The sequence below is a fragment of the Marmota monax genome, unplaced genomic scaffold, assembly GCF_021218885.2.
Source record: "Marmota monax isolate L192 unplaced genomic scaffold, Marmota_monax_Labrador192_F-V1.1 WCK01_AAM20220418_F8-fsc00306, whole genome shotgun sequence".
NCBI classification, from domain to species: Eukaryota; Metazoa; Chordata; class Mammalia; order Rodentia; family Sciuridae; genus Marmota; species Marmota monax.
The window spans coordinates 629,330-656,500 of record NW_026694094.1 but is presented as its reverse complement, the minus strand read 5'-3'; the positions used below and the strand labels follow the sequence as shown (position 1 = coordinate 656,500).

Below are 27,171 nucleotides of genomic sequence, written 5' to 3'. Positions count from 1 at the left end.
TTTCCACCATGTATTCTTACCATGATGTACTGTGACATCACAGGCCCAAAGCAACAGGAAAAGGCTGACCATGGACTGAACACACAGAAACCATGAGCCAAAATAAACCTCCTTTCCTATAAGTTGTTTATCTCAGGTATTTTTCAAAGTGATGCAAAGCTGACTGATACTACCAAACTGTTGGCTTCAAATATCAAATTTATTCTCCCATAGTTCTGTAGGCAACACATCCACAATCAAGTTGTCTGCCGGGTCTTCAAGGGACTTTCAGGGAGAATCTTCCTTACCTTCTCCAGCTTTTGGTGGCTTCTGGCAGTCCTTGATTTATGGCCTTTCTGTCTACCACAATGGCTATCTAAACAAAAAGTGGCAGAACTGAGACACACTAGAATCTGCATGTGTTTTTTTCTAACACTATATTAAACTATACCCTATCTCTGTTCTAGAATAAATTTGGAGACCATTCAGTGTTACTTCTATCTTTTAGAAATATTTTGGAAATAATGTTTAAAAAATCATAATAACAAACATAAAGACAAGTTGGAATCCAAAATTAATAGAGCAGAATGTTAATTGTTTTGACTTGTGTATTTCATTTTAAAGACTTCTGGATTTTATTTGGACCAAACTAAGCTAAAAAGAATATTTGATTTCATTATGTATTTTAGTGAACTTATTATCAGTAATATGTTTAGCATAAAATTTATTAGTGACATGCCCTTTAATTTAGCCTGTCTAATTGGTGCTAATTTAGTTAGATTGCATTAAATTACACCATTTAATGTAGCTATACGTGGGTCAAGAAATCTATTTCAACAAGTTAGATAATTTTTTGTGCAGCTGAATAGTAACAATGTCACTGAGGTAGCTGAAAAATATGATATTCCAATATAATAGTTTTCTGAAGTCTTCTTAGAAAGGCACACAGAACTTACTCTCCATCTCCATTTATTTTCCTAGTGTGCAAAAATCAGCCCCAAAGTACAAATTAGGAAAAGGGGAATTGTGCTTGTAAGCATGCTAGAATCTTAATAAACAATCCTTGTTTCAACCTTCAGTTCGGATTCGCTAAGTTAAGGAGCAATAACATTGATAAGGAAAAACAATCATTTCCTGTCTTTGATCTTATGTCTTTCTATTTGTATTTTGGTGGTTAGATGATGGGAAGAATGAAGTTATTGCCATTTTTTCCCTCAGTGGTTTAAGGAAAAGCCAGTTGGCATTCAAAAAACAAAAACACATTTGCAGCAACAAAATCTTGCTCAAACCATTTCAGTGGTATCTGGTGGTTGAAATGGAGTCTGAAGAGCAGGTTCAGGATGCACATGGGTAGTAACCTGGTGACACGCACTGACTGGTCATGTCTCATGTTACTCTGCACCTTACCCTTTATGATGCACATCATATGTCTTCCAGAGATGACTAAATGGATGCCATAACACGACTAGAGTTCATTCCAGAATGTAATAACCATCAAATGATGTGATTGTTTTAGCTTCTCTTGAAGGAAGAATTGCATTGGTCTTATGGGGGGTACTTCTATATTGATTCTAATTTGAACTATAGGTGACTTGTTTTCTTAGTTTTCTTTCAGATAACTAAAAAACTGGGACAGACTTGGGGAACTATCAACAAACTTGACAAAGACTGAATGATTCTCTTAAAGGAGTCTGCAAGATCATAGATGAACCAGGCACTGGGTGCAGTAAACCTTTTGAAGTCAATGGGCACCTCTGAGAGGCAGCAGAAGCCCTGACTCTCTTTATGTCTTTCTAGCACAATTGAGTGGCTGCCTCTCCTCCTGAGCTTTCTATAGTTAGGAAAGCAAATGCCCTACAGCTAAGTTGGTTTGATCACTGAAACTTGAAACTTCAGTGAATGTCCTTTTCAGTGGCAAAGGAGACAGTAACTTAGCCATAGTGCACAGGAGATTGAGGAAACATGTGTGATGTCATAGAACTAGGCAGATGTGCTTTCCACTTCTGGTTTTGCCTTCTGCACTGAGGTTTTATGGAGAGTAGCACCTAACCACTGCCACAGCCTTTCTGAGCTCTTCCTTGTAGGAAGTGACGGAGGTGACACCTTTGTTCAGCTCCTGATACTGAACTCCAGGGCAAGGGACTTAGTTTGGAAGAAATGCAAGGAACAAGCACAGTTCCAGCAGTGTGTAAGATAGAGTCAGGAAGGACACTGCAGATGCCCAAAGGCCGGAAGACAGCATGCAGGCCAGCCGTATTCTGGCAGGGCTGCTGCATGACTCCACCCTATAGCTGAATACCTTGATGAGCTGAACCATTCCTTCCTACCTAATGCTAGAGTGCTGAAGGATTAGATAGTTCTTGCTGAGTATCATTCCTTCTAATAATAAAATTAATTTGACCATTTGGAGCAAGATTTAGTAATGGGCCTTATCCAAGTCTCTAAATATGCATATTCCACTTTGGAACTGTACATAATTGCTCAATTGCACCTGCAAATCATGTTGTTAGCTCACTAATTATTCAAATAGTGGGGGCAATTCCACAATTGTGTGTGTAATTGTGTTAATTGTTAATGCAGTTAGGTACAGGTGCACCGTGACTAATTACACATGCAGAAGCAGCTCCCAAATGGCCCACTGTCTCCATGCACAGGCTGCCCCTCTCTGAGACAGACATAAGTGGGTGACACACACAAAGCCACAGGCCATCAGTGGGGGTCCATCTGGCAGAGGCTTTCACTTGGGAGCTGCATATACATTTGGGAAACAATCAGGTCTTTGACTGAATTCAGCTGTTTTTGCTTTTGAGTCTCTTGTGCCCTTCCCCCTCCTCAGAGGGAGCAAGACATGGGTGCAGCTCTTGCACAACACAAGTGTGTGTGTGTGTGTGTGCACACTCTGAAACATGCACACAGTCACACACAAAATCACAAGGAAAGGAGTTTGTGGGGCTGGCTCCACTCATATTTTCACTGATTGTTCCCTTTTGCTTTTAGTCAGGGATTTTATTACTGTGTTTCCCTGTCACCTCTATGGTTTTAGAAATATCATTTATCTTCAGCCAGTATCAGGATATGTATTCCATTTCCAGGGTAAGATGCAACCTGGGAGGTGAAATTTACATGACTTCTGGAACATTCTGATGCTATGTGTCAATGGGATCAGAAAAGGAACTGCAGCCACATTTGTGCTTCACTTTTACCTCATCTCTTCACCAAGATCAGCCTCATTTCACCTTACCACTTGATGCAAGGCACTGGATCAGCCTTCTTCCACAAGACAAGTCCGATAAATGCATAAGTCTTCTGTGTCTGTGAGTCAGGGGCCAGCTGCAAATCTCATGCTCTGGAAGATACACTGTAGATATGCCCTCAATTTTTCAAGACTGACCCAATTTCAAATATTCTGCCCAGTTGCCCCCATAAACCAGAGTTTTTAAATTTTGATGGATTGTGGGGTATTTTGGAATTTTGATCCAAAGCATGGAATGTGTTGCCAGAAAATACATATAGGCGCACATAAAACTTTGCATATTATTTCAGACATCTTGAAGCCCATTCATGGATCCCAGGATTTGAACCCCTTCCACGAGTGCTCAATGTTTCTGCATCTTAAAAGAGTGCCTGATTGTGCTCTATTTTGAAGTGGTTTGATTGAGTGCAATAGATTATTATATGAATGAATTCCTACTTGAGGTATATGATAACTGAATTAGGTGGGTCAAAATTGCAATGCAGATGTACTTGAGTTCCACACACACAAAGAAGTTTGAGATGATAAATTATACCTTCTTTTTTGAAAGACATGGTCAACATGCTATAGGTTTTTATTATTGTCATGGCCATCTGTTAGTTTCATAACACAGTTGGTAAATTTAAAAATGAGTATTTGCAGCCAAGTATGTATTTGATGATCTGGAGCATTGTGCTCCCAAGGGAGAGGGGGAAGGTGGGGAACAGAGAAGGAGCAGGGGTGGTGCAGGGCAAATATGTATGGACTTATGTAACCATAGACCCTCTTGTACACAGGATATGGGAATCTCAGGCTGCACGTGCACAGTGCACCTCAGGCCCCTTCTGGGCAACATGTATTTATTGTTTTGACTCTGCTCTGCAAACCTAGCTCTAAGGAACTGGCTCTCTTATAAGAAGCTTTACATATCCTTTCTGCTATAAGGAAGGCAGGTCAGCTGTAAAAAATTAATTATCACTGGCTTGTAAGCCCAACGCCAAAATGAAAATGGGCACATACTAACAGGCATGTACATTAGACAAATTAGTCTATGAATAATACATAAGAAACTTTTGAAGGAGCGCTGAGGATAGGGATAAGGGAACACACTCGAATCAGCCTTGCTCTTGTAGGAGCAGTTACACTGCATCACTGCTGCTTGGGGAACAGAATTGGCCCACTTCATACTCACAGTTACAGCCCAGCATGGTGGGATCATTTTAGAACTTACATCACAGTATTGCCATGAGGCTTAAATGAGATAATCTTTGTGGACATTTAACACAGTGCCTAGCACTTATTGAGTACTTAGTAAATGTGGCTATAACTTGTATCATTATTACCATTATTGTTATTGCAGTTAGTATTTCTATTGTTGTCATTATACTCTTACAAATATGTGAAACTAACCCCACTATGCCATGACCTTCTTTCCCCTTCCCCAGCCACCAACTCTGCTCCCTGCCATTGAATATTGTTCATACCTTGCTTTTGTCATTTTCCATAGTCTGCCTTGTAGCTCTGGTATCAGGTATTTGTCTTATCTTCTCTAGGCTCTATTAGGAATTAATTTGCTAGGGCTGCTGTAACAAAGTACCCCAGCTAGGTGGAGTAAACAATAGAACTCTGCCATCTCACAATCTAGAGGCTTGACTTTTAAGATCAAGGTGTTCACAGGTTTGGTTCTTTCTGAGAACTATGGGAGAACTATCTGGACTAGACCTCTCCTTGGCATGTAAATAGCATCCTAAATCTGTGTGTATCTTTGCTCTAGGTTTTCCTTTTATAAAGCCATCAGTCATATTGGATTAGTTCCCAACCTAGTGACCTCCTCTTAACTTGACTACCTCTGTAAAGACTAGATCACCAAATATAATCACATTCAGACGTGCATGGTGGGAGTTAGGACTCCATCATATAAGTTTGGCAGGACACAAATCAAACCCTAACAATGACTATTAACAATATGTTTTGTGATTTATTTGTCTTAGAAGCCCCCACAGCATGGCCTATATCAGTACCTGGACCACGGTAAAAGAGTCAGTGGACAATGGCAGAAGAGACCAATAGGCCTGGGTTCTAATCTCATTTCTCTTTTTCTATGGGCCACTTTGCCAGTCCAACTCTACTTTCACATCATGGAACCATGAACACTAGCATTTATCTATATGGAAAGTACCTATACATAATAGATGCAAGATAAAAGGGTTATTACTCAATTTTTTGTTATTGTTGAGTAAATGGATAAAAAAGGATGTGCAAGGATAATTGAAACATAAGTATTTAATCACAATTCTCAGCCAGACTTAGGTTTTTAACTTCTTTATTGTTTGCCTATTTTTAATTCCATTTCATTTCCCTTCAGGGTTTTATATCCAGTCCATGTGTAATGGTAAGAAATTTTTGCACTGGCTTGGAATGGTGTAAAAAGTTAGCCAACTTTCTAGGCCAAATTTTTTTAATAAAAATCAACATTGTGGCAGTGTAATGTTTATATGTGTTTTGGCAGACAAAGTTGCCTCCATGGTGTATGATATTTAATTTATGAATAGGCAAAATCAGTTTACCACTCCAAATTGAAATATGTCTGTTAAATTTTAGAAATTCATGTCACTTTGTAAGAAAAAAACCCTCTCAATGATAACAGTGTATCATAGGCCACAAAAAGTAATAGAAACCAGGAGTTTGTCTGAAGTCTAAACAGTTGAAAGTTCATGTTCATATTGCTCTTTCTTATTGTTTAAATTCTTTATCATAGGTGTGTCAGAATAAAATTCAGATTTTCATTTTCCTGTTTGTCTCACAACTGCAACAATGGCTTAATAAACATTATTTGCTATTTGGTTGAAAGAGATCAGAAAATCAGTTAACACCAAAAAGCCAACCTCATAATCACGGTTTTAACACACTGTGTCAATTGCTGTAAATCACCAATATAGATGTACATAGTTGCCCTACTGAAGGGGGTTCAAAGATGTTGAATCTCTAATCATTATAATGAAAGAGATTGTCATCAATAAAGAGACTCTAGAGCTAGGGAGTTGTTTGATCTGAGCATAGGAATTTGCAAACTCTCTTTCTCAGTTAAATTGTCCCTTCAGAACTGTAAAAGATATAGTAGCACATTTAGTGGAAGAAGGTTCATAATTCAGTTAAGGGTACTTTGTTCATTTTCAGGCCCTAATATGAGCCTTCTCAGTGGGTGGCTAAATTGTCATTCATGTTTTCTAAAAGTTGATGTATAGCTCCCTACTAAGCACAGCTTCAGTGCATTTGGCACCATATTCTAACTGGCTTAGACATCAGGGACAGATCATTTTGGGGGGAGTGGGGACTTTAGGGACTGTTTATCTTTCTTCAGAATTACACACAGGCTGCAATTGGTTTCATACTCCAAAGCAGTATAGAATCGTGAGTAAAGATGCATACTAAATGACTTGATGCAATAAAAATGAAGCACGAACATTGTTCTTCCATTAAGTTTTCTATTTTCCACAGTTCCACAGAGTCACATATCAACAACTGTGTCTGTGTAGATCCCTGTTAAAATAAAACTGACATGATTGTGGGTCAGAGAGGCCATTGCTATTCATATGTGGGGCCTAAACCAACATTCTCCATGTAGAGTTGACCCACCTTCCCACTGCCCCTGCCCTGTTCTCACCACCCTCTCCTTTATGCTTGGGTGGTCATATTTTGAAATTTCCCCAGGACCAGTTTGTCATGCAGTCACGTTTCTCATCACATCTGAAGGATGTTGTGCTTCGCATGGTAATGAGGCCCTCTTTGTTTCAGCTGCTGCACTGCTCTCAGTAACTCCCAGCAGTTCCTGCATTCTGAGGGCTAATGCGGCTTTGCTAGCCTGTGGAGGGCCTCTCAGAGAAAACAGCTCAACTGTTACTTGGGTGGGTTTTTTAAAAACTGATGTACATCAGTTTGGGATTTTAAGCTGTGATGTTTACTCTAGCTTTTTTTTTAAATGCATGGAAACAATTTATGAGTGTTGGTTGCCTGTGTGGCATGGGTACATTCGCCTACATTATTGTGCCCATTTTATACAACTGGCAGCATATATACAAAAAAAGAGGCTGAACTACATTACTGATGCCAACTTAAATATGTTCTAGCAAGAAACTACACTCCTGGAAGGCACTAATTTCTTTATGAATTTAGTCTCCGTAGTGGTGTATTTCCTACCAGAACTGCTAAAAAATATTATTTTCTGTCTTCTTTTAAAATGATTGCTATTTCCTTTCACATTGCTTTAAATTGTATCCAAAGAACATGTTGCCTCTATAGAGATGCAGTCTGCCAATTTATAAAATATGTGCTCATGCCTTATCTCATCCAATTAAGAATCTATTCTTGTAGTCCTTATCTAGACCCCAGGAATTAGTGGGAGCTTAATGCAGTCAAAGGGTGGTGGAACTGAGTTTTCTATGGCCCCATTTGTTTTCCTACTAGTTGATCAGATCCACATTCCAATAGAAATTCTGTTCCCTGAATTGACAGAAGCACTGGTTTTTGCCATAGATGATTATTTCATCAGAAAACTCCCTGAGACTTAAGATCCATACTTATATTTCTCATATTTCATTGCTACAATATACCAGTGAACCATAGAGAAAGTCAGACCTATTCATTTCATAGGGAGAAGACTTTAGTCCAAAGAGCAGAAATGATTCACCAAAGACACACAGCTAGATAAATGAAACTTGATGAAAAATGGACCCCAGAATAAATAGAGAGGGAGGGCTCAAATAATATATTTTGAGGCAAAATAAACATCTGAAAGTCCAATCCATACTGAGTGTTCTAGGCATAAGCGTAGCATATCATCTCAACAGGAATCATCAATCATAGAACATTACAAAATCTCTTGCCTTGATTAATGTGATAATCAACTCATTTGATCACCAGACACAGTCTGGGATACCTGCTCATCATCCAGCCTCTTTAATTTCACAGGTGAAAAACCTGAGGGATTGTGAGTGTATCTCAGAAAGGCCCTGGGTTCAATATCCAGAACAAGAAGATGGAGAAGGAAAAGGACCTGAGAAATATCTACAGAGAACAGGATAGAGCCAGGATCATCTGAGCTCATTTTTAAAATTCCCTCCCTATTGCTGGTATATTGTAATCTCATAATTAGGCAGGCTGATTATGAGATTTATTCTGTGTCCAGACTAGTGCTCTGACAACAGAGAGCTGTAAATATATGTATTAATGTGCTTAATTTCCCAGACAGTGGAACTGGTTATTACAAGGTTAGCTTGGCCACACTAAAGGTCAAAGAAACATTCCAAATAGGACTTACTACAAAGTGCATTTTTGAGTACTGTGAAAGCTTTAGGTGATGACAATACTGGGAAGAGCTACACCTCTCCTATTACAACCAAAGGGAACCAACCAATCAGTAGTGAGCCTATTAGAAGTAACTTGTGAGAAACGAATACTTTGAAAAATTTTGCTTTGAAATTTCCAAAAGGTGGACCAATTTTGCTATGAGATTGTCAATTTTAGATCAACATAAATTTATTCTATATATACTCTTACATATTTCACATTTGCAGGGAGCAAAACTGCAAATGTAGCCATCTGAAGCAGGTCAATTAAATATGTTTTAAACTTTCACTCCAAAATTACTTTATTTAATAGCCTCAATATAACCTTCCCTTTTCATTTGAATTGTTTTGTGCAAACAAAAACACCACCAAATCCTCTGATGGTTGTTTTTATCAGTTTCTTGTTGAGATTTTATGAAATACCCTTTGAGCTCCACATTGTACTTTTTGTATGGATTAATTTGAAGAAATTTTACTTGACCATAGTGACTATGAAAGCAAAGAAATAATCATGACATCTTGTTTATCCTATGGAGGCAGGTACATAGATCTTTTGCTTATTAGACCAATGGACAGATTAGGCTCATTGAACTACAACCTGTATTTTTATGTTCATTACATTATGTTATATTGGTGCAACAGAGGTGTTTTTCAAAGTGAAAGTAATATTATGCCACAAGTCATATTTTCATTTGGGACTACTGAATTGGTATAGGCATGGAGTCATATGGGCACAGTTTTATCTCTTGGCTTTATCACATATGAACTGTATGACCTTGGGCAAATTATTTAACATCTATGATTCTCATTTTCATCATCTGTATAATGGAAATAATAATTCATATATTATAGAGTTACCACAGAGAATAAGTACATCCTGAGTACTCAACAAAACTTCCTTTTAAAATAGCCATTTATATGAGTGCTTTAACATAAAAGCTATAGATGGAGGGTTTTGTTGACATGGTGTATTTTATTTTTGCATCTTACCTTTAATTCAGTACACTATTAAACATCCGGGTATGAAAAGAATTATGTAAGATGGTGAAGCTGAATGGTTTTTGTATAGAATTACTTGTGTCTTGAGGTCAGCTGCAACCAAATGTTCACTTGTCTGAGTGGACTAGGCCTGGAGGTCATTATAAGGCCATGGTTTGGCCATTGGGGATACACCACATTGCCTAAGTAGGAAACCCCATTGGAAGGAGCCATTTTCCCTTTAGTGTGGCCCTTCATTTAAAAGTTAGATATTAGGGACAAAAATTCACAAAATTGAGTAGACAAGGAAAAGAAAGAATACAGGAAGTTTCCTGAAATTTCAGAAATTTAACTCAGACACCATTTGAAAGTAGGCATTAATGAATCCTTTACAAGAGTGGGGCATTTGCATTTGTTCAAATGCATGTCTTCTCAGAAATTAACAAGTACTCTCATTTTCTGCACTTACATCACAATTTACAAAATGGATTTATTCATCTAGCTTCTCTTCTCAAGGGATTCAATTTGCGGGCATTATATGACCTCATCTCCTTGCTTCAGTTGGCTTGGTTTTTTAAACTGAACTATGGAAGCCAATGCAATGGCCATGACCTCCCTATACACAAGTTCACCTCACTGGACTCTACAGCCAAAAAATGCTAAGAAAGAGCTCTAGTCCTTAGACTAACATGCCAGGCTCTAGACAAAAATGAACTCGGACTCCTGATGGTCTAGCCTTTAGCAGTGTGTGTGTGTGTGTGGGGGGGGGGCAGAACCTACCCTTCTGAGTAACCAGAGAGCGAGGACATATAAAATGTGCCTCTCTTACATAGTTTCTAGTTTTGCTCTCTTACTGCATTCTCAGACATATATTCATCACAGTCTTAACCCCATCAGCACACTATTTTTAGGGATGAGGTAGGACACAAGTCCTCTCCCTCTTGTACCATTCTTTTTTTTTTCATGGTATATCACATTTATTGATTTGTACATTTTTAAACATCATTGCATCCTTGGGATAAATCTTGTACCATTCTTTATTCCCGACAGAATACAGAGAAATCTATGCAGATAATTCTATTAGATCTTCCAGGGAAAGAAGCTTGATTAGAACTTCTTGAGTTGCTTAATTAAACTGAAATGAATTAAAATGAATCAAATTGAATCATGAAGCAATGAGTTCCCTGTCATGAAAGTCGACATTGTATAATATGAGAACAAGATTTTGGCCCAAAATCAGAAGGATAAAAATTGGTCCTAGATCTTCCATTCATGTGTGACCTTGAGCAAATCATTTCACCTCTCTGGACTGCATTTGCCTCATTTTTAAAATGGGCCAGAAAGCAGAATATTGGACTGTATAATCCTAGGGCATTTTTTTAAACAAAAGACTATATATGAAGTGTGTGTATCCATTCATTACTGGATATGCAACTTGAAAGTATTCCACTGAAAATGAACCAGTATCATTAGCTTTGCATGTGAAAAATGACACATTCATTATTAGAATTATTTTGTTGATGATCTGGTCCTTCTTCTCCTTGTCTTCCAGCAGACTCAGTAGATCTCAGTCAGAGTTTTAATGCTTTTATCAAAATAAATACCTCTACCATACTTCTAATGGCTGGCAGCATGGGGCAGTCAGTTTCTCAGAGTGTGTGTCTCAGAATAAGTAACCAGAATTTAAACATACAAGTTCTATTTGGCTATTTTCTCATTCCTTGAAGGCACCAATGAAAGGGTATGGTATATGTTTTAGTTGCTTTTTAATGTTCTGACTAAAAGATCTGACAAGAAAAAATTTAGGTTATGGAAAGTTTATTTAGGGGCTCACAGTTTCAGAGGTCTCAGTCCATAGATGGCGGGCTCCATTCCCTGGGGCTCAAGGTAAGACAGGACATCATAGTGTGTGGAAGAGGAAAGCTGCCCAGACATCACATCAGGAAGCAGAGACTAATCCAACTCACCAAATATATACCCTAAAACCATACCCCTTGACCTATCTCCTCCAGCCATACCCTACCTGCCTACAGTCGCCCCTCAATTAATCCCTGTCAAGGGATTGATTCATTGATCAGGTTAAGGCTCTCATAACCCAGGCATTTCATCTCTAAACTTTCTTGCATTGTCTCCTACATGAGCTTTTGGGGAACACCTCACATCCCAACCATAAAAGTATGGCATGTTAGATTAATATTTCATTCATGACCTTTTCATGGCACTAATTAACTGATTTCAGCATAATTTCATGATTCCTAAAGTCAATATTGAAGATTTATTGGATGTTGGTTGAAGGACAGTTTTTGAGGCATATTTGTGCAGGTATTTCCATCAATTGTTTGTAAAATGACCAGAAAACAAAAGATAAAGGGAAAATCAAGAACAGGTATACCAGCATGCTACATTCAATGCTAAATCAGAGGCCTCAGTGCTTAGTGACTTGGGGGGCCTAGTTGGAGTTAGTCTGTTACTGATAACAGCAGGGGTCTTCAAGGTATCATCTGTGAGTCACAAATAAATAGGCAACATCCCCTCAAGATTCTTTTTTTTTACTCTCAAGTTCTCAGTGTGTAATTTTAGGATTCTTTTTAAAGCAACATCATTTTGACTTTTATGTTGATAGTTTGTGAAAATAATGTAAATAACACAAATTATCCCATAACAGAGATGAGTAACCTGTCATCTTGGGTGGATTAAGAGGACTTCATTATAGTTTGTCAACTTGTCTCCTGAATTGCCATGGCTACAGGGGGAACTTCATGGGAAATCTATGTGTAAAGACCAGCAGTATGAAATAGCTGAAGAAACATTGGATTGAGTAACCAAAATACTTGGAGGCTAGTATTCACTACTGACTAGCCATAAAAAATGCAGCCAATTCATGTAACCTCTGTATCTTCATTTATGTCATTTTAAATATGAAACTCATTCTGTCTTTTGTCTACTTCAGGGGGTTGCTGTGATCAACAAAAGATACTGGAATGGGGTTGGGGTAAAGGATGTGAAAGGATGTAGCTACCTAGCAAGGACTATAAACTTCCAAAGAATTATTTGTATTAGCAGTGGTCATAATAGCAGTAATAGAAAAAGATATGATTAATATTGCCTTCATATAAATGTCCTCATATAAATGCCCTCATTCCTTCCCTTTTCTTTTCACATGCCACTAGGGTGCTATTCTTAGAGTTTTGAATTGGGGGTTAATATTTTAACAGTAAGGATTTAGGAGATCTCTTTTGGGGTTATATCATCATTTATAAAGAAGAGAAACTGAGAATATTGAAAATGTTAATTGGAAAACTTATCATCACATAGTAGATGTTAGATGCCATTCTAAAATTTTGCAGCATTCTGATAAGGTGTCATACTTTTTTTTTTTTGAGCACAAGTTGTAAAACAAAGGCAAAATGATTTAGAAATTAATGAAACACATTGAATAAGTATACCTAAGTTCAAGGCTAGATAATTTCAAGGTTAGTGTGACCATAGTACACTTTTATTTATAGAATGCCTTCAGCACAGAGCCTTTTTGATTCCCAAAATAACTAAATACACACAGCTAGTTACACTGTTTAAGTTGGTAGGTTATTTTAGATTTAAAATAACTCTTGTTAATGATAATCCATTTGCATGAAGAAGGACTTTAAAAGTGTTCCAAGGACCTACCTTAAAATAACATTTTATACTGTAGTATATATTAGTGGGTTTATTTATCTCAAGTTGGGAGCGTTTATAGATTCAAGTTCCATGTCTTTAACACAAATCTTGTTTTTTGTGCTCATGGCATCAGCAAGAATAAATGGAAGTCGTGGAGTCTATGAAGGCCACTGGAAGGAATTTTCCAATCTCCTAATATATCAATGTCTCTTCGTGTCTGTTTCTGATGGGGTCCAAAAGCAGGTCAACATCCTTAGGTAAAGAAAGTCTTCCTAAGAGTGAGCAGCAGTCATTGAAAGTAAATTAATGAAACTGAGCATCTGCTCATCTCTTTGACAAGGAAGAATCTTTGCTGCCAACATTTAGAAACCACTAGATTTGGTCTCCATTGGAAACCAGGTTTCGACTTTCTGCCCTGGGCTGCCAAAAATATTGCAGTATAAAATGTGAAAGTAAGTTGAACTTTGAATTATAATTTCAATGACTGTCTAGTGAAATGGATTCATGCTCTGGCACTGCACCTTTGAGGCTTTGGGTTGATTCACATAAGATAAAAATCTGTCTGGTCTGACAGTTGAAAAGGTCAAAAGCATACTTGATGTCTGGTGGTCTAAAGCATATTCCCAAATCTTGATTAAAATGGAAGATTTTAAAAATTATTATAAATTTTTTCAAAAGAATATTTTCAAATGGATCCATTTCTACATGTTTTGACTTCAAGTTTATTGACTTATCCAAGTACACATTATATTCTCACTACTTTTTAGCAATAACCTATAAGTCATTGAGAAGCTTTGGAGATGACATATTATTTTTGAAAATGACATTTAATTGTCCCGTGGTCTCCCTGATATTAAAGTTTGAACTGCCCATATTTTAAAACTTCCACTGAACTTCTGAAGAGTATTGTTTCCATTATGAAAATACTTGTTTGACATTTTTACTTCTGTATATAGTGCAGGCTCTGTACCTGTGAAATGTGCAGCTTTTAATTTTAGTTTGGGGTCTTCTACTAATTAAAGTTCAGCTAAGACATGTTGAAACTTTAAAAGTAATCTGCTTTGGACCACAGATTGATATACTTCTTTTAAAAACCGAGAGTCACCCAAGAGATTAGATTTTAGGCCAACCCCTTTGTTTTATGTCTGGACAATCTGTTACTTGACCCAAAGTCTTACAGTTTGTCAGTGAATTGACAGTTTCTTCAAGACAGTTGCCTCTAGGATCTCATGAAATACTAAGGGAATCTTGAGAACTGGGAAATAGTGTTATATACAATGCCCAGCTTTAGTCAGATTAATCTTACAAATTTTCTGCATTTAACCAATTACCTTGGATGATACTAGGACTAAGGTGATTTTAGGAAACACTGATCTATCTTTTCAAAATGTCATTGTCACTGCCTATCTGAATTCTTTTTTTCTTTTATTCAAAGTTAAGTTCAAATCTCACTCAAATCCATGGACAGTTTTTCTCTTCTGCAGTTTCCTCTTACAGTTATTGCCAGATCCATGTACCTTATTTATCTTGAGTAGGATCTCACACAGTCTGGAATTTCTAGGATAGCCCTGATTGCAATTGGTCATTTTAATTCTCTCCATAGCTACAAATTATGAAAATTCCCATATTTAGCCATCTACATCATGTCATGCAAATTGTTTCTGGTAACCATTCAAAGAAAAATCCTTCTGTCAATGTGCCTAATTCGGGGATCACAAAACACACGTTCACTTGCACAGATATTATGCATTTTAGGTATGTGGGTCTTATCTACTCCTATAGAGTTTATGCTTTCTGTCTTAGTAAATTTGTGCTGCTATAACAGAATACCTGAAACTTAATTTTTACATTTAACAGAAATGTGTTGGCTCACAGTTTTAGAGTCTGGAAAGTATAATGCCAAGGTGTAGACATCTGTGAGGGCCTTCTTGCTGCATCAAACATAGGAAGGCATCACATAGGTGGAAGAAGAGAGAGAGGGGTGAAAGGGGATGAACTTGTTCTTTTATAAGGAGCTCACTTCACTAATAATAAACCCTCTCTAGTGATAACCACATTAGTTGATTCCTGAGTGCAGAATCCATGAGGCCTAATTGCCTCTTAAAGAGCCCAGCTCTTCATACTGTTAAGATGACAATTAAATTTCAGCATGATGTTTTATTTTATTTTATTTTATTTTATTGGCAGTGTAAGGATTGAACCCTCGTCCTTGCATGTGCTAGGCAAGATGAGCTTACCACCAGCACTGTATACCAGGGCCAGGATGAGGGCCAGCCCTCAACACAAGTTCATGAGAGGACAAACATTTAAACCATAGCACTCTCTGTGGACATTCTTTGTTTATCATCTACTGAATTTCCCATAATGCTTAATTCAGTGTTTCAGACTACAGAGAGTATGCAATATATATTTTTCATGTGAGATTATTTAGTTAACATGAACAGATTTTTCAAATACATTGATCCTGGTCAGGAGTGAGTTTGGTTATATCATTAAGAGTTTATTTTATTTGTATTTGTAATGTGTTATATTTGTACCTGGAATTATAAATGCCTGCCAGGTGTCTGTTTATCTTATGTACATCCACAGCTGAAAAATAATCAATATGTAGTTTTCATATCGATGTGAGGCAACCTAGGATCATTGGTGCCATGCATATGCTGTCTTCGTTATTTGGCATAAACCGTTAGTTAGCCTCCATAAACCATGGTACACCATGCACCACTCCTTCATTCACTTTTGGTGTATAATGCAGTGAGCTTAAGATGTTCCATAGTGCAGGCCCACAGTATCACAGACCCCTTCTTTATGAAACACAGTGTCAAGGGTCTGTGTTTTGCAATGCTTTTCTGGAAAAGTTCCATTCCCTTCCAGTGAGCCAAGAGTTTCAAAGTGTCCCATAAATGCTTGGTAGATGGGGCCTTGGGGCCATCTCTCATGCTAACTGGAGGTACTAAGCAAGGCACAAGGGAATTTGAAGAAACAGGAACTTCTTGTGTTTGTTTATTGATTTTTCTGCCAACAATAAAAGTCTAACAAATTGTGGTATTTTCAAATCAAAGCATCAGGAATAAACTCCAGTTTTCAAGAGTGATTTCCTGTGTGCACATGCAGGTGAATTTGGGGGGAGGCTAGATGTAGTAAGAGGTAACAAAACCCCAGGTCACTTAACAAAGCAAAAAGGATAAGGGCCAGGGTTGGGAATCATTATTTGTAATTGAACAAAGTGGTAATTTTGCCAACTCTCCCTTCTCAAATATGAGACCATCTTCATGGTAATCAAACTATTACTCTGATGCAGTTTACTTATCAGGAGACCAATCTGTGATTGATGACCTGAAAATGGAGGTTGTCTTTCAATTCATTTGAAATGCAAACAGAGTTGACAATGTATAGCTACTGTGGCATATTTTTTAAACAAAATCAGGCACCTACATTGACCTCCTATTTACATTTCTTTGAGAAGAAAAAAAATCACATAAAAGCTATCAAGAAACACATTTCACAGCAGGCAAATTAATTGGTTTTACAGTATTTGAATGGAGGGTTTGTCAAATAAAACATGCCGTGACAGTTAATAGTGTCATTTAGAGCCAGAAAATTATTGGCTTATTTGTTATTGGATAAAAAGAAGGCAAACATTTTGTATTAGGAAGTTTTAATGTGTTTAAAATCCTCATTAGGGATTAATGGACATGCTTGCTTAGCATAGCGCCTCATTAATTTGAGGCTAAACAGTTACTTCTGTGTTTCAATCTCAGTGTTGTTTCTTAACATTTTTTTACTTCTCTTTAATTAGATCTTGCATTTGAGTTTGGTCTCTACACCACTGGAAATGTAGAATTAATTAATGAGATTTATAAATCTAATGGAAGTGAGTTATTCTTAGCTATCATTTCATTTTAGAGAGCAGTTAGATCACATGTAACTGGGCTCAGATGTAAGAGATTTCAGATGTATAGGAAAAAATGTGAATGTCCCTGAATATATTTAGCAGTGTCATTTGGCATTAATAGATAAAAGTGTTTTAATTAGAGTTATAAATAATAGGGGAGCTGGCAAGGATTCAGTTCCCATGCACACAGCTTGTACTTTAGGATCATCACTGTCAACAAAGAGCAATTGTAACTCTGTTTCCGTGGAATGATGGTGTCATCCACTGGCAATTAAGACAATCCTAAGTACAAGGTTTAGAGAGTCAATAAGGCGCCAAGTTCGTTAGAGGTTACTCTGAAAGTGGAGCCACTTTCTATCAAGTGCATTCTGTTGTTTTATTTTTATTGAGGGCATGTGTGGGTGCAATTTATAAATTCTACTCTGCTTACATTGCTTTAAGGGAAATTTAGCCAAAAAGAAAATCAAACTGAGATCTGTGTTTCTCATTTTAAAATAGATATTTAAATCATTAGCTGTGTATTGAGAAAAAGCACAGTGATTTCTTTAGGGTGAGGGATTACGAATGTTGAAGAAAGATTTTCTAAAAGATTTTTTTTAAATAAGAGCTAAAGGCATATATTTAAAAAAACTTCTTCTGTAAATGGGGTTATAGCACTTAATTTAAGACCCCAAAATATGCCTGTGGCAATATCTTCAGAAACTCCCAGAAAGACCTGAGCTTCTGCTTCTCTTTTTTTTTTCCAATGAAGAAGTCCTTGTATCTTTAGAACCATAAATACTTAAAGACTTTGTCACTCTAAGACATATTATAAAAGATAATCTTATTTTTTTAAAGTTTCATGCTAACAATCACATATTAACTGTGTCAAATTCCTGCTTACATATAAAATACTTTAATGATTTTTAAAGAGCTCTTTTTTTAAACAATCCAAAAGCTCCTTCCAATGTTGTATAGAAGAGCTTTCTCAGGAGGACATGGGTTAATCGAGTTCTCTGTTCTCCTCCAGAGACAGAGTTGAATTCATTTAGCCCCAGAGGAGATCAGGACATGGGGCCATATTTGGCCCTGGGCTTAATTTCATCTGGCCTTCTGGGTAATATTACAGGAATCACCACTGTGGGGTCCCCCCAAATCATTAATCCTACTCAGAATGAAGCCTTTTCTAGATTAAAGCAGTTGGAGAACTGTGAACTGTGGTTAATTAACTAATCAGTGGTGGAAAACACAGAGCTAATAGAAGAAGAATGTCGACTCTAAGTCATCAGAGCTCCTTGGCCTCTTAACTCCCTTCTTTGCCTGGTCTCCTTCTTAGTGTATCTCCAGTAGAGGCAATGTCTCCTTTTGTGCAGTTTTCTCTCTGTATCCTTTCAACATTGCCACATAGTTCTATTATACTGCCTAAGCAAGTCCCTGCTGCATGTGCCTGTTATTCAAGACAACTGCTTTTCACTTTTCCTTTCTCCTCCCATTTCTGATAACTACACACCTTTCTCAGATGATGACCTTGCCACATACTTCATAAAAAATAGATACAATCAGATAAGTACACTACGTCTTCTCATCTTTATTTTTTTTTCAATCCCACTGCTTATATACCTATGCACTCTACTTTCCTTCTTGATACAATGGAAGATGTGTCCAGAAGTGTCCACGCTCCTGTTTCAGGCCAGCCTCTCCAATTGTGTCCTGATATGCTCTCTCCTTCTCAAGGACTTCACTTTTACAATTATCCACTTTATCTTCTATAACATGTTTTCCCTCTCCACTGACTTATACCATTGGTATATGGATACACCTTAATAACATCCCTCTTAAAAACAAAAATCAAACAAACACCTTGACCCTCACAACACCACTTCCTATCATTTCCTTTCTCTACTCCCTTTCACTGTAGGAATTGTTTATTCCACTGCCCCTCCCACTGTCTTCTCAATACTAAATTAGGTTTGCATCATGAAAGATCATCTTATCTGGCAACCAGCCCAAGGTGAAGGTGCTGATATTCTTTAGCAAAATAGGAAATATAAGAACAATGCCTCTGTGTGTGTATGTGTGTGCAGGCACGCGCGCGCATGTGCACATGCAAGCACATGCCTGCATATGTTTGATGTTGGCATAAATTTATAGCTGTCTTCTATTTCCAAGAAACTGTACTTCATTCTGAGATTATGTAGTTTGTAACTTTTGAAGGTTTTAGTGTCCTTTCTTTTACAAAATAGTTGAAATAGTAATTGTTATTATTTCCTTTATCAACAAAATAAAAGTTGATAATCTTATATGTATCCCCCATTAGTTTTTAAAAATATTTTTTAGTTGTAGGTGGACACATACCTTTATTTTTATTTATTTATGTTTATGTGGTGCTGAGGATGAACCCAGCGCCTCACATGTGCTAGGTGGGCATTCTACCACTGAACCACAGCCACAGCCCTCCCACATTATTTTTGGATTTTCATTAGAAATACAAAACACTGGGAACTTGTAACATATTCCCATGCCTTTCACTCTATAGACTGGAGACTGAGGAAGTGAATTGTCCCAAATCACACAGCTAATTACTGCTAGAGCTTGGATATGGAACTGCTGTTTCTTGACTGTCAGGGTGTTGTTCTTTTCACTACTTCATCTGATCTTTTATTTGAAAGTGATATCACTGTTTGGCAATTGTTTAGATATTCTATGCTATGTGGAATTACTACACTCATTAGGTAAGGACCATATGACAAATCTAAAATTCTAACATTTACTCTTTAATAGACAGAAAATAAAAGTGTGAACTTGCTTCCTGATACATCATTTATATATATATATATATATATATATATATATATATATATATATATACATATATATATTTAGATCATGTATTAGTTCTGAAAGTGCTCTATTTCATTCCATTCCAGTATTTCTGTAGGCTAATTTTTTTTATTTGTTCATGATACATGTGTTCAATGGATACTTACAAGTGCAAAATGGATTAGACAAAAAAAAATCATCTTGCCTATATAAAGATGAAATCCCCTTCATTCCAATTTGGATATCTCTGTTTTTGCAAAGGATTTTTTTTGTGGGGAAGGGGTACCAGAGATTGAACCCAGGGGCACTCGGACACTGAGTCACATCCCCAGTCCTATTTCATATTTTATTTAAAGACAGGGTCTCACTGAGTTGCTTAGTGTCTTGCTTTTGCTGAGGCTTGCTTTGAACTCATGATCCTCCTGCCTCAGCCTCCCAAGCCACTGGGATTATAGGCGTGTGCCACTGCACCCAGCTACAGAGGACTTTTACTAGAAGAAATTATAGGTCTGTATACTATACAGTCATTAATGTTATTGAAAGTGCAATAAGAAGGGGTTTACTGGAATCCAGAATTCCTTCCTATATGGTCCTTGGTTGCAGTGCAGAATTGGATAGAACAGAAGTGGGTATATCCTGTAGGTCCTGAAGAATTAGATGAATACCTAGGAATTTCAAAGGGAATATTACATTATCAAAACGTCCCTGGGTTTTATAGTAGGCCCAGGAGCAGGCAGAAGGTCAAGAAGAACATAGGAATGAAAGAGCAAGCAAGTTGGGGTAGGTCAGGGAAGGCTGCTGAAAAGAAAGAGGGGATGATAGCTGAATTCTGAGCCCAGAATGAAGGAATAGCAATAGCAATGAGATGCCTAGAGAATATGCATGTAAAAGGTTTAAGCCTGGGAGACCTGTCCAGAGGAGACTGCACAGCTGAGACATAAGTGTTCATGAGTTTGGCAGCAATAGCACCAAGATTGACCCTGTTGGTCAGCCAAAGTGATGCCCAGAAGTATGGCATCCTTGGGCGAATGTGGGTCAGGCAACCACACACTTCCAAAGGGATTCTGGGTTTCTTTTCGTTGTCTTTCTACACGTGTTCTTTGCTGTTCTTTAAATCTGTAGCATGCGTGCTCTGCGCGTGCACACGCGCGCGCGCACACACACACACACACACACACCACCCCTCCCGATTATAACTCACTCTTCTATAGAAACTAGTTATTAGACCAAATAAATGAACAGTGAGCTAATGGCTATTCAGAACCCACTGAATTAAGTACTCTTCACTTGAAATTCCATCTGCCATTAGGTACTCAGCTGATGATGGGCCTTTCTGCATATGCATTCCGCTGTTTCCCATACCTAATGTAATCAGTGAAGAGATGTCCTTATAATGAAGCACGGCCCCTGTCCCACCCCTCCCCCACTCCACCAGCCCCACTCCCAACTCTCTGTGACATACCCCCTCAAGTCCCATCTCCTGCCTCCTTTGTCACCTACAGTGAGAGCCAGCAGATGGAGCAACAGCCTGAGACTCTTTACACACTTGGCCTCTGAAGAGGACTTAATAATTAGCGACATTCATAAGATGTCATAGGGCCAGCATCTGAGGAACTTTGAGAGGAGTTAGAACAGAAGGTGTTGATGAAAACTTCTTGTGCACCCACTACTGGACTAAGGCACTTTGATGTACCTCACTTCTTTTTAGTCTCAAGAAAATCCTAGAAATGGACTTTTTATTGCTTTCATGTAGATAAGAAATAGAGGCACCAAGCAACTCGAGTGGCTTGTCCAAGGTAACAAAGTCAATTAAATTTCAGTGTTGAGATTTTAATCTAAATCTAACTGAGCTTCAAAAATGATGACCCCTTGGAGCCTCCAGAAAATACCACATTTAGTTGGTTAAATAAATGAAACCCGTTGTTACCTCTTCCTTCTTAGTTACATTTTTCATGTACCATTCATTTTCTGTATTTGACTTAAAATGGCATGTGTTGAATTTCTTTGAGCTTCATGCTGTACTTTTTGTTCTTTCCTTTCTCAGAGGGAATGGTGTACATTAGTTTGTTTTGCATGGGATATTTTGATCAGGAGAATTCCTTTAAATTGGTCAGAAGTAATATTTTAAAAGTAAATGCCAACTATTTGGATACCCAAGTCTTTTTAAAAATTTTTTTTAGTTGTTGATGCATCCTTATTTTTTATTTATCCATTTCTATGTGGTGCTGAGAATCAAACCCAGTGCCTTCATGCATGCTAGGTAAGTGCTCTCCTACTGAGGTACAGGCCAGCACAACATCCAAGTCTTTTGCTTACTAAAGTGAAGTAGAAAGATGAGCTTGTTTGCTGGCACCATGTAACTGTTTTGAAATCTTTTTGTTGTTGTTGTTTTGATTAAAGTTATATTACCTGAGGACTTCTGTCTACAGCTTATGTAATATTAACTGTTCCCATTTAATCATAGGCTCATGAATACAAACTAGTGTAGGGACAGGTTAAGGTGAGGTATGAAGCAAGGGAAGGACAGATCCTCATGTGAACTGAGGTTGTAGTTTTCCAAATTTATTTTGGAAACTTGGGACTTCCTGGATGGGGACTTAAAGGGATTTCAAAATGCATGCAAATAACAACTTCAGAGGGTGCTGTCCTCTATTTTTTTTACAAATGACCAATTACGGGAGTTAAAATTTTTAAGAAGCCTAAAGATTCATTTGGTAGTACAATATCCTAAGATGAGTTTTCATTTTATTACTATTACCATGTCAGGGAGCGCTGTGTCCCGTAAATCAATCATGGGAATAAATGTGGTGATTTGTTAATGAAAATAAAGATAATTTATTTGGAGCTGCTATCAGTGTCAGTTGTGGATATTGTTTAACTAGGCCTGATTATTTAATTTGATTAAACTTGCAATTTTTAGATTGTACTTTGAGAAGTCTTTGTCAAGGTGAAATAGTGGGCTTTAATTGCCAGGTATTGTGAGACAACCTCAGGATGTTTTTAGAAGAAAAAATGACCTCTCTTCCCTTGCAATCCCTTAGTAATAATGTTCTTAAATGCATGTGTGGAGCTCCTCTGGGTTAACCATGTGATGATCATTATTCTTTTAATGTTTTACGTTAATCTCCATGTTTTCTATTAGTGCTAGCTGCTGCTTATTTCTCTCAATGCCACAATCAGGGTATTTTTGATATCTTGTATTACCCTAATCGCCAAGAAGTATGCTCCAAACTGATTAATTCCAGAATGATTAAAACATCCTATGCAATTCATTTATTGTTGCTACAGTTAATTGAATATTTGATGGTTTAAAGGTACCCTGATTATTTTATAAGATATGTATTTATCACCAGGCAGATGATCCGTGCGTGGTCTCTGTGGTTACATGGGGTGGCAGCCTGCACTGTCAGATGCAGAGAGGGTAGGCACTTGTGAGCGCTCTCAGTCAACTCACCACCTGCCTGAGACATGCGCCTCCCTTCCCTGGCCCTCAGAGGACCACATCCCTGCCCAGCACTAGAGGGTCGTCTGGGGCCAGGAGTGAGAGCACAGCCTTCCCTGTGCGTTGTCGTTGTGCAGCTTGCTTTCTGCTCTAGGAGGAGGGGGCAGAGAGGGGGAATGTGAAAGGACGCTGTGGCTCTGAGTGGCTAACTTGTGCTTTGTGGACTATCTGAATACTCAAGAGTGGATTTAAAGAGAGGAGAAGGTGGCTCCAGAATTAAGCAGCAGCTTGGCAACTCGACGGGCAGCAGTTCTAATCCCAGTGCCACCACTAGTTCTCTTCCTTAGTCTCTTTCTTTCACACCTGTGCGAGTGCTTTCTCCAGAATTACTAGGAGAGGTGTGGGTGTTTGTGCCCGAGAGGGAAACAAAGAGTGCAAGAGGACAAAATCCAGCCCCAGCCTAGTGCAGCTTTCTTCCAGTGTGCAGAGTGACCCCGGCGCAGCGCCGCAGGGGGCTCAGAGACTGAAGTGGCCCCAGGTGGCCCCACCACTTCTCAGTCATGTGGAATCCTTGGCCTCTTGCTCCCATATGGAGTGAGGACTACAGTGGGGACCTCGGCGGCTGGGAGCTTCTGTCCGACTTGACTCTGTCCGTGAACCCGGTAGGTACCCTTTCCCTGCCACCTAAATGGGACCCCCTGTTTGGTATTGTCTGTCTCCCCTGTACATGTTGTCTCCCCAATTTGTGTGGAGTCTTGAAGGCAGAAGTGACGTTGTCTCCAGTGTCTTTAAATCCTCCGCCTTGGCACCATCCTGAGCACAGTGTGAGTTCAATCAGGATTTGTTGTCTAAAGAAGTAAATGGGAGAACTGATGAATAGGCGGACTGCAAATGAATAGGATCCTATTACCCTTGTCATGACTACCTTACAATGTATGTCCCAGTGGGTCTCTAATTGTTTGTTTTCCTGTCCCATCTAGACATTTAACTCTTAGAGAAAGAGGCCAAGTTTCGGTTATTTGTCTCACCAAACTCCCATGCCCAGCACTGTTCTGGGCTTATAGGAAATGTTTGCGGGTTAATTAAGAAGCACTTGCAGCTCCAATGGAGTTATCTTGCAGAGAAACCAGCTGTGGGGGTGGGCTAGATGAATTCACAGAACTAGTGACTTCATGAGGATGTTGGGTTCCAGTATTTTCTAAAAAAGACAAATATCTGAGCACTGATTTGACTGCTCTTGTTGGTTGAGCTCTTCTCAATGCTGGTTGCTACTGACTTTGGTCATCATTATTAGATTTGCTGCAAAGCCCCAGATCATGACTTCTTCTCTTTTTACAGCATTTACTTCCCTATAGAAATGGGTGTTTGTAATTCCAGGTACAGAGATTTTTGCAGTTGGCAAGAGTAAGTCAGCTTTTAGCTTGAAAAGACAAGACTGCACTTTAATAATAGAAGTAAGGAGTATAATGACAAGAGGTTATAACCTGACACAGTATGTGTGGTTTTTTAGGTTACAAAGCATATGCATATCACTTATTTCATTTGATGTTTGCAGAATCTGTGCATGATTGAAAGGGATGGACATTATTATTATTTTATTTTATTTTACATTTGGGAAAACTGGAACTCTGAGGGGTAGTTATTAAATCCTATTCCCAAGTGGTACGGCCAAGATTCCCACCCAACTCTTTTGATGCATGGGCAAGTACTCTTACTATATGTGCATATTGCTGAGATTCCTTCCTTTTTAATTTCAAATTTAGCATTGATGTGTTTACCTGAAAAAGTCAAACAAAGCCCTTTTCATGAGACTGGGTCATACATGTATGTGTAGTCTAGGCAGCCTACACTGATACAACAATGTATTGAAAATTTAAGCCTTTATTATAATCATCTTGACCTTTGTGTTTGGGGAAGGTATTTATTAGAAGTTAAAGGATTGTCTTGGAAAATACAGTTGCTAAACCACTGAGCAATGGAATGAAATTTTATTTGCTGTTATGAATTACTGATTGTGTTCTATAAGTCTGTAATAAGTTAGATCAGTATGTGTATGTTCTGCAAACATGCTCTGTTCACTAGCAAGAATTGCTCTTTGGAAAACAAAAATTTCAAACTAAACACCCATGAAGTAAAGAGTCAAGCAAGTTGGGGATGTGCTGCATTAAAACAATTAGGCAGGCATCTCAAGCCTTTGATTTGCATCATGGGTCTCTAGGAGACAAGTGTAGATTCTGCTATGACCCTACATATTTAGACAGAAATTTTTACTTTGCAGAACAAGTGTCTGGTAGATGATCTTTTATAGCTCTTACAGCAATGACAGTGGTGGGTTACTTTTGTGATTCTTCAGATCCACCTTCCCGTGGAGGCTGAAACTCCATTAGGGAGAAACTGTGTCTCTTTTTGTTTCCTATTGTATCTCTACCTAGCACCAGCCTGGTGCACAGTACTTGGTCTTCAGAAAATACTTGTTGAGTGAGTGAGTGAATGAATCGAATGAACTGTGTTAAGCTGAATTACCACTGGTTCACTATCTGAAACCTGTATTTTTTTTTGCAATATCTGCCCAGCCAAATTTTTGAGCCTTTTTTATGTTGTGTCTTCTACTCAGCACTACAATATTATTGTTAATGGAAGTGTGACTAACTTGTCATCCAAACTGGGAAATTTTTGAGGATGAAATGAGATACTATTAATAATTACACCAGGATAACAAATATAAAATGTAATTATACTGGGTAAATCAGGATGGATAGTCCCTTATTATTGGTGATTCTGTCTCAGCCTTCCTCTCCTATTTGTGATTTTCTGCTCCTTGAGGCAAGAACTCTTACATATCAAAGATATTCAACAAATGCTGGGTAAAATTAACATATGTACAGTAGTAGCTTTAATTCTAACTGAAGATTTGCTGTATATTAAATGTGTATTTTTTATTTATTTTTTACATAAATGAAAATAGTGGAATGTATTACAATCATTATTACCCATATTAAATGTGCATTTTTTAAGATTGAGAAAATCTGGTGCCATTTCTCCAAATAAAGTTGAGCATATACTGCAATCTGAGAATAATGAATTGTCCTTGCAAGGAGGCTGAGACATATAGGTGCTATGGCAGTGCTCTCTTTATAGGACTGGTCATTCAACTCCCAAGGCAGTAAATGATAAAGACTCACTGTCCTCCTTACTAGAACCTGGGAGTAGAAATTATCCGATTACAGTTTGGGAGAGAATGAAGATATGGAGGCAATGGTCAGGGGTGTTTGAGGGATGCTCAGAACCTGAACAGGCAATGTGCGATGTGATGATTAACAGATGCTTCTTCAAGTGATTGTCCATTCCCAAGTACCTCATCATGCACTGCTTCTTACCTGGTGCCTTATTCTAGTATTTGATTTCTTGCTTTCACTGATTATGAGGGTCCTGGAGAAAAGGGCCACATGCTTGACATGAAATAAGTTCTCCATATGTTTTCACTAGTGGCTTGAATTTTGGTTGATTAGTAAAGATGGCTCATGGGATTCACTGGATGTTTGTCTGAGAGTCTCTTTAAGTGCCAAGGAAATTGTGCCATGCATGTAAGAGTTAATTTTTGTGTTTTGGAATTTGGTTGGATTCCCTACTTGAAAGAGGACTAGATTTAATCATAGAAGGGTTTTATACAGGTTTCAGCTTTATAATGAATAAATTCAACAAACTGCCAGTGGGTCAGAGAGGCCTTATGGATCGTAAGATCAAGAGCCATCTTTGGACAGATGAGCAGAGAAGCCTGTTAGGAGTGGGGATGGCTCAGTGTACCACCACAAATCAGTGACAGAACAAAGAGTCAATTTTTTCC

At 38.1% G+C, this 27,171-nt stretch overlaps 1 protein-coding gene across 4 annotated transcripts in view; it reads left to right on the top strand.

Moving 5' to 3' along the window:
• Aff2 (ALF transcription elongation factor 2) overlaps window positions 1–27,171 on the top strand; it is a 490,132-nt gene that overhangs the window by 274,683 nt on the left and 188,278 nt on the right. The gene's annotated exons all lie outside the window — the stretch shown is intronic.